Raw genomic sequence first — 14,116 nt, 5'->3', positions numbered from 1 at the left:
TTAAAATCTTCAAGCTAAATATACCTGAGAACTATGTGGTATCTGAAAGAAGGATTTTACCAAATGTTTAGTGATACTCTTTAAGGCCTGAGCTGAGATTAAGAATAAATTTATACTATACTTTCTACATTGATATAGTTATTTAAAGCAAATTCTTTGTTTAAACGTCCAATTTAAATTAAAAATGGATTTAAATTTCAAAATATACTAAATCAATTTACATTAATCTCTTCAAACTAAATATAATAGTCCTAAGAACTATTGGGTGACCGGAAGATAATCACTGAAGATTTGACAAATGTAGTTCTAATCACAATATTTTATATGCTGCTGTATTATAACTATAGTTCTTCAAATATTTATTCAAAAATAATTGTTTTTCATTTTCAGTACTACCCTGTTTAAAATCATCCCCTCAACAGTGCTATTAACCATTGTCCGCTTGTGACACCCGTCGGGTCCTCTCTAAAACACATTCAAAATCAACTGTTTTGAATGCAAGGGATAAAATTGTTATATGCGGGTACCGAATCATACATATAGAAATAACTGAATATATTCACCTTATAAATAAAAAAATAAATATATTCTACCTATGATATTTATATAGCAATTTTAAAGAAATTGTTAGATTAATTGTAATATTTTTGTTTTATACTTAAATTAATTATTTAGCGTAATAATCAACTTTATAATATAATTAAAGACAAATTATACCTTCTACGACCAGCCAATTCATTGAATTAATATACGTTTTTAGAAAAAAATAATTTTAATTAATAAAATAATTGCTTACGTAATGACGGACTCGTGAGTTTGATCCCCAATTTTACCTTAATTTTTTTTTCAGCTTTTTATTAACATATTATACATTTTCATATCTTAGTAAGGCGGGGGTGCCTGGTATAAGAGATTATAAATAAAGAAGTATAGAACTTATGGAGCGCATGGCATCGTGCCTTAAGGCAAATTGCTGGAACTTCCCGTACCAAAAATTATTTTTTTTAAAAAAGATTAACATTTTTGGAAAAAAAATTACTCTGAAAAAATTAGATTTTTGAAAAACTACAAATTTTTGACATAATTTACTTTTTTTTTGAAAAAAAAGACTTTAAAGAAAAATTTATTTTGAAATATTTTGGAAATTCTGAACTTTTTTTCGTATTACTTTAACTGCATAGAGACGAAATATCGAAAGCGCAGCGTCGCCGTCTAAGGGATAAACATTGGTACGGAACCCATAGGAATGTAAACAAAATTTATACTTATTGTTAAAATCTCTATAAAATATCTGATAATTTGATGTGCATATGTCTAATGATCATTTTTGACCGCCAAATGGCATTTTTTTTTTGCTTTTTTTACTAGATCTCCGAAATCGCTTCATGATAATTTGATCAGTCATTCATCTTGTTAATACAAGCAGAATGTTTTTTTGAATTATTCAAATCGGACGCTCCGTTCTCTTAAAAACTGAGTTACCGTTTTTGGCACTTTTTGCTCCATATCTTTGAAACGGCCAGACCTGCCTTCGCCAAAAACTAATGAGCACGTCTCCTTATCAATACGAATCGTGTACCCGAAATCGTCGACGAAAATTTGTATCCACACACACACACATACACGCACTCACACACACATACATCCATTTTTTCTAAGGTATGCCAAAATGTTCAGAAGGTTATGAAAGGTAAAGATATATAAAAAATTTCATTTTCGATTTTTTTGCGATTACTATAACTTGTCCTACGGAAAGTTAAAAATATGCGTCCAATTAAAAATATCCCATATCGGGCACTACGGTGTGAAATGGCAATGGAAAATCTCTCACACTATTCTTCCTTGGATCGAGTTGGCGTTTAACTCACAAACTTGCTCTAGCTAGGGCAGTTTTACTCATTATTCATTTCGTTATATAGATGCTTATATATCCCAGACTATAAATTTTAATTTCTCCAGGACAATCTTGTCGAATTCCCATACAACTATTACTAATTAAAAAATGAAATCTATCACAAGAGCACTTGAATAATAAAAAATTCTCGAAAAATCGCGTTCGTTGTGTCGCACGCCGGTTTGCACGGTCCCCATACGGTGCCATCGCGGGACAATGGCAAAAGTGCGACCGTCGCGTGCCGTCCTCACTTTAGGCTCGAGGGGAAAATAGAAGCCAGAGATAGTTAATTGCTTCGAATGAATATGGGTGCACGGTGCGGGCAATGTTGTCTAATATAAAAGATCGCCACATACTCATTCCGCATGATTCACCACTTGAAGATCGTACTTGCGATTAATTTGATAAAAGGGCCCAGAAACGCTTGAAATTAGAAGTGTTTTTAACACTGAAACAGTAATTGTTATATGCTAATTAGTTCAGATCAGCTTAGTAAAAGTAAGCTCCGGTTAGAGTATTTTTAGAGTGATTAATCACATTTACATTTGTGATAGCATTTATTAAATTCTAAAAAATTTAAATTTATTTCTAAATATTATTGTCTATGCTTTTTATTGGATTATATCATACTAAAATTAAGCTGGTTTATAGAGTATTTTTAAACTGATTAATTATTTATTAAGTAAACTTATTATTATTAAGTAAACTCAGAAATCAATTTAAAATTCTTTAATAGATAAAAAAATTAAACGAATTTCTGAACAGCAAAATCTAATTGAAATCATCAAGCAATTTTAAGAATACATGTGCTGGAAACCATTATTTCTATATATCTATGCTTATTATTGGATCATATCATTCTGAAATTAAACTTGATTCAGAGTATTTTTAAACTAGAGTGATTAATTAATTAATTATTATCAAGTAAACTCAGAAAATAATTTAAAATTCTTCAATGTATGAAAACAAATTAAATTAATTTCTGAACAGCAAAATCTAATTGAAACCATCAAGCAATTTCAAGATCATGAAGTCATTCTTTGTGAAAAGATTACAATTTATAATCTATATATGTTCTTTCTTATCATCCTGAAATTAAACTTGATTCAGAGTATTTTTAAACTAGAGTGATTAATTAATTAATAAGTAAACTTATTATCAAGTAAACTCAGAAATTAATTTAAAATTCTTCAATGTATCAAAACAAATTAAATTAATTTCTGATAAGCAAAATCTAATTGAAATCAATAAGCAATTTCAAGATCATGAAGTCATTCTTTGTGCAAAGATTACAATTTATAAAATTTTCTTTCAGATAAATTTTATTTATTATGTATATTTATTTATTATGTATATTTATTTATTTACATAACTACCCACATACAAATTTTCACAATTTATAATACAACTAAATGTGTTTAAAACTTTGAACTGAGCTTGTTAAACACCAAAATTTAAATTGTTGTGTGCTAATTATTGTCTGATAATTCTGGAGATAAGCTCAGTCTAAGTATTATTAAAATAGAGAGATTAAGTCAACTTATTAAGTTTTATTAATTTGATTTCTGACGAAAATCTATGCTCCAAATCACAATTTCATTTCATCTTCATTTTTTGTGCAAGAAGATTACAATAAATATACACACTCTTAGATCATATATATATATATATATATATATATACTTATAATTGTTTATGTAAATAAATTATGTAATTATTTCTATAACTAGTCACTTACAAATTTGTACAATTTATAATACAACAATCTTAAACTGAAACATTAAAGTGAGAAATACTTTTAACACTAAAATTGAAATTGTTTTATGCTAATTATTGGATAAGTTTAATTGCATAAAATAAGCTTGGTTTGAGTATTTTTGAACCTATAGAGATAAAAAATATTAAACTTTAATTACTTAAATAACTATAAATAAAAATTAATAATTAATCTGATTAAGAAAATGCATACTTTAAGTTTTTATTTGTGCTAACTTATTACAATAAATGTATTCTTATAACTAGATAAAAATTATATATGTAATAAAAGAGATTATTTATATATATATATATATATATATATATAATATATATATATATATATATATATATATAATATATATATATATATATATACATTTATTTATTTGTTTTAATTGTTCACAAAACTACCCACTTACCAAATTTTGCCAATTATAATATGGCTAAACTAAATGTTTATTAGATAATATTTCTTCCATAAGATTTTGTTATGCATAATAATATTATGTGATGAAGTCCATTACAGTATAGCTTTGTTTTGCTGACAAATTAATTACATTTTGCATAATATATTAATTAGAAATTATATAAACCTTGATCTTCAACATTGAATGCTAATTATTTCCTAGAAAATGTATATAGGGATAGTTCAATATCAAAGATCATATAGAATAACTAAATTATACATTATTAATTTATTACAATATTTATAATATTCATATACATTTATTCATGTGCTTAAATTATTTACAAAACTATCCACTTACCAATGTTTGCAAGTTATAATAAAGCTAAACAAAGTGTTTCTTAGATAAAACTTAAGATAGATAATTCTTCAATAAGATTTTGTTATGCATAATAGTATGATGTGATGAATTCCGATTATAGTATAGCTTTATTTTGCTGACAAATTAATTACATTTTACATATATTATTAATTAGAAATTATATAAAGCTTGATCTTCAACATTGATTGCTAATTATTTCTTAGAAAATGTACAGGCAGTTCAATATTAAATAATAAAAGATAACTAAAATTAATATTATTAACACTTTACAATATTCATAGTATTTTTTAATAATTTTAATAATTATTTCAATTATTTTTTCAATATATTTTTAATTACAATCAAATTCAAATTTACCGGGAAATTACTTCTGAAATATGTTAAAGATTAGGGCACTGATAACAACATAAAAACAAAAAAAAACTGTGATAAGAAGATGTTCTTAATACTCTCATATGGCAACACTTTTTGCACAATCTGAGCCACAACGTTCTTGACCAGCAGGGTGGCGGAAGGATGTCATAATGGCGGAAGGTGAAAGTGAAGTGTGAAAATTTTAGTGTACAAAAATAGTATAAGATTTTAATTATTAATGAATCCTTTAAGTATTGATAGATGATATATTTTCTAAAGTTTATTTTGCTATATTTCAAAAAGTATTCGTGCCGGTTCTACAAAATTAGCTGGGGGTGAGCTGATAGCCTAAGGTAAGCTGATATAACCTTTAATTAGCATGCCGTTGATATGTAAACATCAGTTAAAATACATCATATCCTATACTATCATATACTATTTATAACAATAATCATATTTTTTATATCAGTAATCATTATTATTGAGTTTGAATAATGAAGAAATGTATATCGATGTAAATCTATACAGTTTTACATTTAACACACAGAAATTTTTGTGCGTTGTATTGTTGTACGGCAGCCATGTTGTTTTTTTATAAGTAATTAATAATTAGTTATGGCTAATTATTTTTTGTAGTATATAATAATTATTACTGATGTATGAGGTGAACTTGTTATTATTTTTTTTATTTAATCGGTTTAAAGATTTATACTTACATATAATTATTTTTCATTTCGATTTTATTTACATATAAATGTACAGTACATTTATATGTAAAATTTATATGTACTTCACCTAGACAATATTAGAATACCCCGTGTTCATTTATTTAATTCAATTAATTTAATTTAATTTAATGGTACTTCATGTCAGACAAGTTACCTGTCAATTCGCTTTTCAATTTTTTTGTGCAGTAATTGAAATAAATTTATTATTTTATGAATTTATTAAATATATCTCAAAGACTAGTGACAGCTTGATGCAGAATAGCTTATTAAAGTTCTCTTACATTTTATCTATATAAAAATGACTAATCATTATATATGAGTTTTTTATGCACAAACGTATTATTAATATGATTTTACCTCGCTGTTTATCTACCCCAAGTCAATACTTTTTTTCGTTAATTTCCCATAGTATGTGCGACTAAATTTGATCATCCGCAGATGTCGGTTAACTCTACAAATATTTTGGGGTAACCGCCCCAACACATTTTTCCATATTGCTCGATGCTGGTATCAACATTGCAACCCTAAATTTATACCCTTATGATAACGCCTAATGATACAATACTGAACGTTAACAAAACGTCAATAAGTACCTAACAGAATTCAGATAATGGAAGAAAGCCGTTGGAAGGGAAATTGTTTTCAAATTTTCCGTTAAAAAAATCGTTTTGTTTTCATAGCCTCCTTGCATTATATTAAAATAAAGTTCTACTTTCAGAACATATTTCAATATTTGAAGAAATTGTTATCTGATAATTATTTTATTAAACAAAAATTTGTTTTTCATTATTTTCAAATTTCTCTCACTATATTTTGTATATCATGTAAACTGGAAACATTTTTTCGAAAAGGAATTTTTTCTCAAAAAATCCAATTTTTGGTTCACATTCTTTCGACCTTTCAAGTCATTCTGAATCGTTTGACACCAAAAATGGAAGTAGTATATCTTTGAGCCAAAATTTGACTGTCTTTGTACAATTTCTAAGCTAGAAATACTATCAATTTTCAATTAAATATTTCTTTCATTTTTCTATTAACTGATATCTTTTATTAAAGTAAATGTTTTCGATAGAAAATCCGAATGACGTTTCAAGTAATTCTGGATTGTTTGACATAAAAATTGGAAAAAGTATATATGTGCATATGTAAGCTTAAATTTGACCTTTTGTTCACATTTAATTCTGATCCGATTTCAAAACTTAGAAGAAAGACATCAGTTTGGAATCATGCTGATAATTTTTTCTTATTGATAGTCTGGGCTGTTCCTTTGTAATTAGTTGTTGTTTTTTTTTAACTTACCGTAGGGTAAGTTATTGTCATCGTCCAAAAATCGAAATTGAAAATTTTTACATTTCTCGACGTTTTGAAGATTTCTGAACACATTGGCATACCTCAGAAAAAATGGATGTGTGTGTGTATGTATGTACGGATACAATTTTTCGGTCACGTTTTCGGGCGCACGGATCAACCGATTTGAATGGTTCAACAAACATTCGATTTTTATTGAAAAGGAGATGTGCTGATTAGTTTCTGGCAAAGATAGGTCTAGCCGATTCGGAAAGTGCAGAAAATAGAAATCGAGTTTTTGAGAGATCGGAGCATCGGATTTGAATGATCTAAAAAACATTGAATTAGTAATTAATCAGCACGTTTCCCCAACAATAGAACTTGAATGTTGATTGAATCATTCAAATCGGTTGATCCGTTCTCACCTAAACGTGGACGAAAAATAACATCCGCACATGCATACGCGCATACATACACACACATACATGCATACATCAATTTTGTTTTCAAGATATATCAAAAATATAAGGAATCTTTGAAACGTAAAGTATGTGAACATTTTTATTTTTTATTTCTTTGCGATTACTATATTACAATAAGACTCCAAAATAGGTACGTGGTTAGCTTATAAAGTTGAAACAGAAATTTTGCAAAGCTTCTTTGAATTTAAATTTATTCGTATTAAAATAATTTTCATATTACCTTACTTAAGTTTAAAAACCTACAATCCTAAATACAACAATCCAAATTTAATTAGAGATATGCTATATGCCAAAGAGTTTAATTATTCAATTAACATTAAATTACGCCTTAATTCATTTTTTTTCAATCTATCTATTAACTCACTTTCAAGTTTCTTATACATACCTGTTGTATGTCTATATCATAATTATAAAATAAATAATAAAATTGTTTTTAGAGCATCTAATCAATCAGAACATTGGCAGATACTAATCGAAATTACAAGTACAAATTGAAAATAAACTTTTCTAATAAGCTCAGCTAAAGACTTTCAAATTAACGCCGATTCGTTACACTTATTTCGTATCCAATTACATATTTCCCAGAGAGTATAAAAAAGAGATATCTGCTTCAGATCGGAAATTTATAGATTTATATTTACAACACAGTAAGTGGGCGTATCAACGGGTGTCGATTTTCATTGAGATTGTGCAAGCGGTAACGGTTAATCTTTGTATTGATTTTTGATCGATTGAAAATCCGTATTGATGAAATTCTATACGTTGTATGTAAAATACTTCGTAAAATCGGGGTCAGAAATCAGATTAGGTCAGTAGAAATCAATCAGAAACTAGCTGTAAGTGGAATTCTGTCTTGAGGCAATCTGTTAAGACAAGCAGAAAGTTCTTTGAATCATTTAAATCGGACGCTTAGTTCTTTCAAAAACTGCCATTTTTTACATATTTTGCTCCGTATCTTCGAAATGGCTGGGCCTGCCTTTGCCAAAAACTAATAAACACTTCTCCCAATCATTACTAATTGAATGTTTTTTAGATCATTCAAATCGGATACTCCGTGCTCTCAAAAAGTCGATTTCTATTTTCTGCACTCTTTGCTCCGTATCTCCGAAACGGCTGGACCCGCCTTTGCCAAAAACTATCAGCTCTTTTCCCTATCAATAGGAATCGAATGTTTTTTGAACCATTCAAATCGGTTGATCCGTGCGCCCGAAAACGTGACTGGAAATTTGTATCCATACATACATACACAAACACACACATCCATTTTTTCTGAGGTATGCCAAAATGTTCAGAAACCTTCAAAACGTCGAGAAATGTAAAAATTTTCAATTCCGATTTTCGGCCCATTACAATAACTTACCCTACGGGAAGTTAAAAATTCAGCAGAAATTTAGATCTAAAGTGAAATACTTTTTAAATTATGAATTTTCAACTACAAGATCAAAGGAAAAGTAGTGGGGTGTATGGCATCGTGATTTAAGGCAAATTGCTGGAACTTTCCGTACCGTAACGAAATGTTGATCGAGGAATACTGAATGTTTTCAAATAGACAATGTTACAATATTTATAATAATCTATTTGAAAACATTCAATATTTTTCGAACATTTTGTTACAATCAGTAATTTGCCTTAAGGCACGATGCCATACACCCCACTAGTTTGGTTATTAATTATGCGGTTTTAATTTGAATACATGCGTAAGTTGATTCAATTTATTTCCAAGATTATATATCAAAATCAAATCGTAAACATTCTTAATTCAATATATATGATCATAAATTTCGTAACCCTATAAGTTTTACACGCAAAATTCTCTATGGGATTGCATTACATCAAAAATTCATGTGTGAACAATCCTAAACTGCGTATATGAGCCGGGCGTAAAATGTGCGGGGCGTTTACCAAAATATTTCCCATGTTAATTATTAACGCAGGCCGTTCAAAAGCTCTTAAATCTAATCCAATCCACCCTTATGTTTTTTCAAACTTTCATTTGAAATCTTTCCCAACGTTTTGTTTGGATTGAGGGCTGGTAAGGTTTAACTTTACTTATGATTTAGAGTTAGATTTAACGCAAAAGTCATCTATCACGGGATAACTAACATACTATGTTTAAGTATTATTTTTCTTAGTTTTTGTTTCAATCCGCCCTTATGGTTTCTCAAAGCTATAAAAATACTTATGTAAACTAAACAGCATATGTTGCTTTGGATTTTGTTCATTGGATATAACAATTTCGGAATTTGCAATCTAGATATTTAAATATAGAATGTTTAGATATATTCCTAGTACAGAATTATTTCAGTCGGATGCATTTTGCATTTCAGGGCGCAAAAGTTAGAATTCCAGGGTTTCATATTACACACTATCCCTAACTCGTAGTATGCGGGTCATCCGATGTTGAACAAATATTATTCCTTCACGTTAATTAAATTTGTAGAGAAATCAATATTTGAATTGATTAGCAATTTAATTAATACATGCATATGTTCTTTTTACAATATTTATACAGGACAGAATTTCAATCCGTTTCAGTTTTTTTTTTAAATCAAGTAGCAAACGTATTAGCAAATAAATGTTAGATGTTTGCGGTTTTGACCAACTGCTTTCTGTGGTTTTTAGTTTATTTTCTTCTATTTTATCTGAAGGCACATGCTACGAGATAAGATGTCTGCATGTCATTGACGGATGTATATTGTAATGACCACAAAAAATGGAAAAATCATCAAAAAAATATTTGCGCACTATTGATTCGTGCGCCCGAAATCGTGGACAAAAAATTGTATCTGTACATACATACCCGCACACGCCAACATCCTTTTTTTCTAAGGTACCAAATGTTAAGAAAGCTCTTAAACCTCAATCAGGGCGCGTGCAGATATTGGGCTAGGTGTTTGGTAGATCGGAAGGCCATTTCTTGCTTAGTCTTCTTAACGGTTTGTGGATCGCTTGAATAGTAGGATTTGTATGCAGGATTAATTTATTGTTGAAAGATGAACTTCTAATTTTGATCATTTCATTGACTGTAGAGATTTTCAAATCCTTATGTAGGCAAAAGTTCGAAATATACCAAGGCACATTAGTTAAGATACGCAGAAGTTTGTTCTGGCACCATTGATTGATGTTAATGTTTGATTTACAAGAGCTACCCCGTAGTTCGATACCTTAAGTCCAAATGGGCACTATGATATTTTTGTACAAAAGTACCTTGTTATCGAGAGAGATATCAGATTTCCTCCCAAAAAATTTATAAAAGCGTTTTATTGAAAAATAGTAACTCGAATCTTTTCATGAAAAACTTTGAATAGTTCTTTTGGATATCGTTGCAACCATGATAGTGTGTGTTACCTTCCTCCTGACATCTATCATTTATTAATAATCCTAATTTCGTATAAAATTATTTACAATTTTCTTGTAATATGAATGCTTGAATATGAGGCCTGTCTGTTTAGCTCGCATAATAAATACGGTAACAGTGTGTTTTCGCTGTGGTTCGCAATATCATATCACGTAATATCATATCATTAGAGTATTGTTTCTTTGGCGTGGCCAGTTAGAAAAACAGAAAACGTGCGCCATGCGATGCTCCCGTGGAAGTCGTGGATTTTGCTACCATCATCGTATAAACAATTTTCCTGCAACTGTTCTTTAAGATTTTTTAAACCTTGCACAAAAACACGTGCAGACGAGATTGTGATAGGATATGGATTACATGAGGAAAGAGATTGCTGCAATTCTTGATTAAAACAATATACAAAATTCTAAAGTTTTGTGATATATAATTTTTCATACTTAAAATTATATCTAATCAGTAGAAGAATTGATTCAAACATTAAAAGCATCACCATTGAATGGTTGAAATTACAAGATTCTAAACGAATTTGTTATCTCAATCCTATGGTTCCAAGAGTTTTTTTACCTTAACAAGTCCTAGGATCTGTAGTAACGACTTCTTAAAAGTCATGGTGTTTTATAGATGTCAACTCGCACTGTTGTCCTATCTGCATAAGATAAAATTTATTACCATTACAATTTCTGTGATATCGATGAATTCTTTTTATTGATGCAGCAATCAGGCTGCTTGACATCAGATTCTCCAAGAGCAACATCTAACCTGAAACTTCTGATCGGCATCTTCAAAAACCAAAATAGAAGTTTCATTGTAAGAATGATCAAGATGAGAATGAATCTTGGATGTTATCCAAAACATTTGGATATGATAAAAGTATCGAATGCAGACATTTGTGAAGGTGGAGAGAAAGTGGGTTTATGGAATGCATAATTTTGTAAAAAATATGAAGTTAAAAGAATAAAATTCTTTGTTAGACCTTTTGCTACGAGTGTTGCTTATAGTAAGGTGACCCGGCCTTTTGTAAAAGCAATATTTGTCCCGGTTTTAGGTGTTTTGTCCCGGATTGTCCCGGATTCTTAAAAGTGTTTTGATTGCCAATATTTTTTTAAAATATATTTCAACTAGAAAATTGGAACCGAAAAAATGTGCATATACATTTTTAGCTCACCAGCACCCGCTCCCCCGCTCTCACACCCATTATAATCCGTCCCTGAATTTTATGCAAAAAAATATGGTCACCTTAGGGGACGTCCATTAATCACGTGAGCGAGTTTTTAAGGATTTTTGGACCCCCCCTCCCCTTTGGTGATACATGGTGATATTCAAAATTACCCCTCCCTCCCCCATCAAACATCACGTGTATTTTTAGTTACGTGACAAAACTGTAAAATTTTTAATTCTTTTTTTGAAAATGTTTGAATTTTTTTTAAAAAATCAGTTAAAAAATAAATAGACGTGACATCTTACTATACTCCTCCCTCCCCCACATGATATTTCGTGATTTTTTGTCATACCCCCCCTCCCCCTTAAAACCTCACGTGATTAATGGACGCCCCCTTACCTATAGACAACATCCAGTATGCATTTGCATCAATATTTATTACTTTGTGTTAAGGTAATGAGAATTCTAATTTGTTATTGAACCGTTAATTCTTCAGAAGTGTAATTTGTAATTGGAAAATCTTGAAATATATGTTAGAAGCGGTACTGGTCGGCTTCTTGACTCGTACAGCAGTGTCTCTCCTGCGACAAACCCTCTCGTAGGGAAAGGGTTAAATTATATATGATAATACGGATAAACTATATATGATAATAGCTATATTTTTGATAAGTATTATATAGGCTTTATTTTTGTTTAAAATAGCTATAAAATTATTCATGAATTTTTAGTTAGATTTGATTCTATTAAGGAAATAATTTAGCTTAGTTGTGTATTAGCTTGTAAGTGGCTAATTTTGTAAATAATTGAAACCAATAAATAATTAAATTTATATCTTATAAGTCAAATAGTTATTATTATGATCGCAATAATTGTTGGCAAATCGTGTAGGAAGTGAGCAAGTTACACTTCCGCGTGATTAAATCGCCGGATGCACTGTTTGTTCATACAACCACGACAGTTTATGACGTTTGACACAAGAATACTTGTTATTTTACACTCTTGTTAGTTGTAAAAAGCGCTGATAAGTGCTAAAATGGAAATGAGAAATTAAATAAACAACAAAGCGCTGTAGTTTTCAATCGTGAGAACTTTGTTTCGAAGTTTCTGCATTGGGTCAGGATAGTTAGTTCTCCAGCTGGAAATGGGTGTGGGTGAACGCGATTAGATAGAAGGGCAGAAATGGATAGGAAACTCATTAGTCAATAATTAAATGTGATATTGTAGTATGAAGGAATTGATTATTTATATAAATCAAGGTTTTTTTAAATTGTTACCACAAAATCATATAAAATGTGCTTCACTACTTTTAAACTTTAATATCGCCAAGTCTTTCAAAAATTGAGCACAACAACTCATAGGACTCTTTTTTGTATTTATTATTATACTATTTCAGTTTTATTCTTCCATTTGTCCTCTGAATATCTCGTTAACTCTTCGAGTCATTTCATAATTAAAACGTACAAAAACCTGCCATCGAGTGGCTAGCAAAATGCTTTTTTTATTCCAATATTGAATTTGCTTAACGCTCATATGCATATGCAAAAAGAGCTTGTTGAAAAGTCGACGTGGAGGAGTATTTACCGATCGTGTTCGGAATTCATGTTAAGCTTCATATTTTGACGTCTTTATTTCACATTTCGAAGAAGTTTTTTTGTGTGAGAAATATATATGCGCAATATAATATATCTTGACGTGCTTGCGATTATAAATGCACATATCCATTGCTATTAATCCGATATATTGGCAATCAGTTTTGCCGTGTGCAATGTACTAGCTAAATCTCAATAACGTCCACCTACGTGCATTTTAGTTAGGTTGATCAGTGGCGCAATTTGGAAATAAATTACTACATATTTTTGTTACAAATAACATGTATGAGCGGCGTTGATTTCTAAGCTAATTTTCGTATAAAACAAAATTATTTTAATATAAATCATAATAAAAGGGTTGTGTGATATTTTTAACAATGATATTTAATTAATTTAATGTTTAGCTTTTGTTGAAAATTTGCCAATAATGGGTTAACCAGATTTGAATTTCATAATTAAAACAACCCTTTTGCTACGAGTGTTGCCTATAGACAACATCTAGAGTGTTAAGGTAATGAGAATTCTAATTTGTTATTGAATTGTTAATTCTTCAGAAGTATAATTTGAATTGTTAATTCTTTAGAAGTATAGTTTGTAATTGAAAAATATTGAAATATATGTCAGAAGCGCTACTGGTCGGCTTCCTGACTTGTACAGCAGTGTCTCTCTTGCGACAAACACTCCCGTAGCTTTAAATTGAGCAAATTTCATATTTTTTTGCT

Source organism: Ctenocephalides felis, unplaced genomic scaffold (assembly GCF_003426905.1).
Source record: "Ctenocephalides felis isolate EL2017-DRISC unplaced genomic scaffold, ASM342690v1 CF-g0.4_SCAFFOLD_03570, whole genome shotgun sequence".
Classification (NCBI taxonomy): Eukaryota; Metazoa; Arthropoda; class Insecta; order Siphonaptera; family Pulicidae; genus Ctenocephalides; species Ctenocephalides felis.
This window is presented reverse-complemented; position numbering follows the sequence as displayed.